Genomic DNA, 4,982 nt, shown 5'->3' on the forward strand with positions numbered 1-4,982 from the left:
TTGCCAGAACTTCAAGGACTGTAAAGAAACATTCCTGATTATTAAAGTTGCTTTTTTCTTTTTCTGAGAGAAAAAACTAATGCCTCAGAGCCTTAAGGGTGCCATATGACACTTGTAAATATGTGACCACATGTTCCCTGTTCTTTCATCTGGATCCCAGCATCTGCTGGTTGGCCAGTCCTATCAGTGCCAGATAGCACAAAAGCAAACTGAACAATTCGTATTATTTTTATCCCCTTCAGTAACGGAGCCTTGATTATCTCATTTGTGTCAGTGCCATTCAGGAGATGAGAATTCATGCAAAGCTCTATCAGACCCTGGAGCCTTCCCAGAGGTAAAAGGCTGGTGGGAGTGATAAACTGTCACTAACCTTCTCTTGCTGTTAGTCAATTCAATTTCCCTTCCTGTTTTTTTTTTTTTTAAGTGGCCTCAGGGAATTAGGAGCAGCTCATAGACCTCCAGTTTAATGGAAAGAGCAAGGGTGTGAGGGTCCAGTCAGAACCAGGCCCGTCTGCTCAATCACCTAATAGCTGCAACCTGTGCCAGGCGAGTCACTACTCAAAACTCCAGTTTTCTCACCTGTCAAGATGAGTAAAAATCCGTATCTCATAAAGCAGTGGTTCTCAAGCTTGGCTGCACATTAGAATCACCTGGGAATCTTTTTAAAAATCCTGATTTCTGGCCCTAACCGGTTTGGCTCAGTGGATAGAGCATCGGCCTGCAGACTCAAGGGTCCCAGGTTTGATTCTGGTCAAGGGCATGTACCTTGGTTGCGGCACATCCCCAGTGGGGGGTGTGCAGGACGCAGCTGATTGATGTTTCTCTCTCATCGATGTTTCTAACTCTCTATCCCTCTCCCTTCCTCTCTGTAAAAAAATCAATAAAATATATTTAAAATAATAGTAATAATAAAATCCTGATTTCTGGGCCTCATCCTCCAGAAATTCTGTTTCTTTGTTATGGGGTGAGGCCACAACATTAGTAACAAAGAAACAGAATTTCCAGAGGATGAGGCCCAGAAATCAGGATTTTAAAAAGATTCCCAGGTGATTCTAATGTGCAGCCAAGGTTGAGAACCACTGTCATAGAGACTTGGCATGAATTAATCAGTGCCGTTTAATTCGCAGAGGCCCCTGAAGTCAGACCCCTGCGGGTTCAAATTCTGGCTCCACCACTTATTTGCTGTGTGAATCTGGGCAAGTTGCTTAAAGGCTTTAAGGCTCCATTTCCTCAATATATATAATATACACACAAAAAAAACTCCTACCTTATGTGCTGAGCAAACGCGATTACCCACAGACGAACGCAGCACAGTGCCTGGCACAGGGCACGTGTTCCCACGAATGGTAGCTGGTACCATGGAAGGCACCAGCACAACGAACGTCATTTCCTGTTCTCTTAACGAGGTTGCCATTAACAGGAGACAGTTGTGCTCCAAGTGCCCGAAGGCAGACCCTTTGCTTTGCAAAGCATTTCTTTCTCTCTTTTTTTCTTAAAAAAAAAAAAAAAAGTTCTGGTACACATTAGCGAAACGCCTCGGGGGAAGGGCGCCTAGAAGCCTTTAAGTGTCAGCATTTCCGTCACAATGAAATCCATGTGCTTTCAGAAGAGGCAGAGTCCTGGACAGGGGCCAGTGAGAGTCTGTGCCTCAGACTGTAAATAAAGCACGAAAGAGGAGACTTCATGAATCCAAGTCAGAGATACATCATTATTACCACGAATATCTTCATTAACGTTTTTCTATGCATGCTTCTTAGGAAGTATACATTGTGGCCCGTTTAGAGATGACGTTTTATTTAAGAGGTGTTCAACAAAATTCAGCGGAGTCCATTGGAAGATCTGATTGGCTGCATTTAACAATTCGTAAATCGGGCAGCAGCCCACCCGCAGACAGAAAGGAGCTCAGAAAAGCCTTCTATTTTCTATTATGTTTTCTATTTTAAAAGCAAGCTAATCCTCCTGGAAAAGCATAAATATATTTTGTGGTTCTGATGCTTGAGTGATGTTAGCAAAATCATCTCATGAAACTAGAATGGAGTATTTTCTGTTTTCCCCAGGAGGCTGGTTAGAATAAAGACGGGAAGGATGTCTTTATGCACCTGTGTCTGACGGCAGGCAGGATTTGCTGCTGGAACTGTGACTTTCTTCTGTCTCTGTCTTTGTTATCTGCCTGGGCGCCCTCTTCTCTCCGTCTCCCGTAGGCACAGCGCTATAATAATTACACTTCGTGCTCGTCCAACATTCTCTTCTCCCCATCTGCTCCTTGACACAGCCCTGTGAGGTAAAGGCTGGTTAAGGCAAATATCATTATTGCCATTTTTCAGGTTTTGAAGTTCGATGCAGAAAGGGTAGTGATACCTGGCTGGGAACAGGAAGAGCTGGTCTTCAAGCCCATGTCCTGCCTGGTCTAGTGCTGGTTCCACGGCTGCCACCAGGATTCTGGGAATCATGAAAAGAACAGGGACACGGGACCAGCGGACATATGGCTCCAGTGACTTTGACAATGGGCAGGTGTGATGCTCAGAGCAATTTCATCACTGAGTTCCCCTGAAGAAGTTCCCGAGACCTCCCATCCTGGCTCCTGAGTACCATCCATCCGTCCATCCATCCATCCATCCATCCATCCATCCAGCATCCAGGATGGAGGGGGTTAGGAGGCATTAAGCTAGCTAGGGGCAGCCAAGGGAAATATACCCTCTGGATCTGGAGACTATGATGCTGAGCTCCTCTTAAAGTTAACGCTGCAACTGAGCTTAGCCATTTTAGTCCAGATAGCTGGGGAGGTATTACAGTAAAATTATTTCTCCAAAGATAAATTCAGTTGTCATTTTGAAGTATTATCCAGTGAATACTAGCTACACAGATACTGGATTCGGATAACTTAAGAAACATGTTTCCATTTCCCTTCTCTCTCAAAGGATAGATTTATTATGTAAAAATGCAAGAGGTTGGCAAATCAGCTTGATACAGTGGGGCCTTGGCTTACAAGTTTAATTCGTTCCGTGACAGAGCTCGTAACTCAAATTACTCGTATGTCAAATCAAGAAGTGAACGAGTGAGACACGTGATGCTGGGCTGATGTTGTGGCGTTCACTGTGACGTTCGCTGTACCAACTAGCGGTGGGGTATCTGAAGCTGGCTCGTAACCCGAATTTTAGCTCGCAACTCAAAGCAAAAAATCGGCCGAGAGACAGCTTGTATCTGAAAAACTCGTTAGTTGGGACACTCGTAAGTCAAGGTCCCACTGTATTATGACATCTGTCATGCTGAAGCGTCATAACTTAAGAACTCTTCATTAGCTTCCTAAAATCAAATCTGTATTTTTTTCTTTTTATTACATTTTTTTAAATATCCTGGTCTGAGTAGCCTGAAAAGAAACTTTCAAGGTGCCCCCAAAATCATGTCTAGCTTTTATTCTCCATCACTATTTGCAATTACCCAGAGAAGAACAGCTTTGTGAGAAAAAATCCACCCAGAATACCCTAGGCAGCGTTTCTCAACCTGTGGGTCGCGACCCTTTCACAGGGGTCACCTAAAACCATCAGAAAACACATATATAATTACATATTGTTTTTGTGATTAGTCACTATGCTTTAATTATGTTCAATTTGTAACAGTGAAAATTGGGGGTCACCACAACATGAGGAACTGTATTAAAGGGTCGCGGCGTTAGGAAGGCTGAGAACCACTGCCCTAGGGTTACCATTCCCATTCTTTTTCTTAAGATGCTCATCAGTGACAAGCAAAAGTGAACTCAAATTAATCTTTGTGGCCCCCTCTGCTGGCTGAGATGAGTCATGCATTCAGTGTCTGGACCCAGAAGGCCCGTGATCTTTGAGGCTTTTCGACAACGGTCATCACTAAATCTTCCATTCAACAGTGAAAATGTGTCCAGATCAGGAAAGCCGGAGGGAGCGGAAAGAATGTGGAATCACAGACTTGGATCTGAGTCAGAGCTCTGTCATTTACGAGCTATTGGGACCTGTGTCTGGCTGGTCAGTTTCTGCAGAACCGAGGCTGCATCTGGAATTTTTCACCAGCGATAAGAGGCCATGCCAAACTGGAGGGGTATATGGTTCCGTTTATCTGATGTGTCCAGAAAAGGCCACTCTATAGAGACAGAGAGTAGATTAGTGGTTGCCCGGGGCTGAGGATGAGAATGGGGTTAATGTAAATGGATATGAAGAATAAAAACATTCTAAACCGGATTGTGGCGATTGTTGCACAACTTGGCACGTTCACTAAAAATCATGGCAATGTACATTCAAGTAGGTGAATTTTGTGGGGTGCAAATTATACCTTACTGGCGTTTTAAAAAAGCAACTGGGGGGAGGCAGAGTGGGGACCCCTACAAATCCAGGCACAGAGCCAGGGAGCCTGTACCTTGTACTGAGTGCGAGGAAAAGGGAATGCGGGCTGCGGGTGAGCAGGAAGAATGCCTAGGAAGGTGCTGCTGCTTCCAACTTTCCTTTGTTCACTTTATATTGTTCATAGCTGGGGCCCAGGTGAGTCGCCGGAGGTGAGCATTAGGGGCTGGAAGGACACGGCCTCCTGGCTCAGCCTCCCACTGCAGCGCAGGGCAGGGCAGCGCAGGGCTCCTATGGACCCAAAATGGAGAGTTCTTCAGAGAGTTTGCTTCTCTGAAGGAGCGAAGACTTCAAGCCCCTGCATCAAAACAATCATTTTGAAATGTAAAAACTGTGTTTTCTTTGTAACTTTTCTCAGTAAGAGGTAATTTAATGTGGTTGGGGAATTAGATGAGATTAAGGAATGGGCTGGGGAGATAATGTCTTTTTTTTTTTTTTTTTTTTAGTTTTTATGTTACTCATTGATAGAAAACTTGAAAGTGTGAGGATTTATAAAAGTACCAGAAGAAGTTCAGGAGACTATCTCTGCAGAGTTGGGTGCAGAGAAATGTATTAAGAATAACACCCAAACCAGAAACTCTAAAAGAGATGATAAATGGATTTAGAAAGAGAGAG

At 44.2% G+C, this 4,982-nt stretch overlaps 1 long non-coding RNA gene across 1 annotated transcript; it reads right to left on the reverse strand.

The window, feature by feature from the left end:
- Positions 1-1,041: 1,041 nt before the first annotated feature.
- Positions 1,042-3,040, reverse strand: LOC118660469. The gene is made up of 3 exons (XR_004968933.1): positions 2,359-3,040; positions 2,100-2,274; positions 1,042-1,653 (listed from the first exon to the last, which is right to left on the reverse strand). It is a non-coding gene; the product is annotated as an uncharacterized LOC118660469 (long non-coding RNA).
- Positions 3,041-4,982: the final 1,942 nt, after the last annotated feature.

The sequence above is a fragment of the Myotis myotis genome, unplaced genomic scaffold (genome assembly GCF_014108235.1).
Source record: "Myotis myotis isolate mMyoMyo1 unplaced genomic scaffold, mMyoMyo1.p scaffold_m19_p_7, whole genome shotgun sequence".
Classification (NCBI taxonomy): domain Eukaryota; kingdom Metazoa; phylum Chordata; class Mammalia; order Chiroptera; family Vespertilionidae; genus Myotis; species Myotis myotis.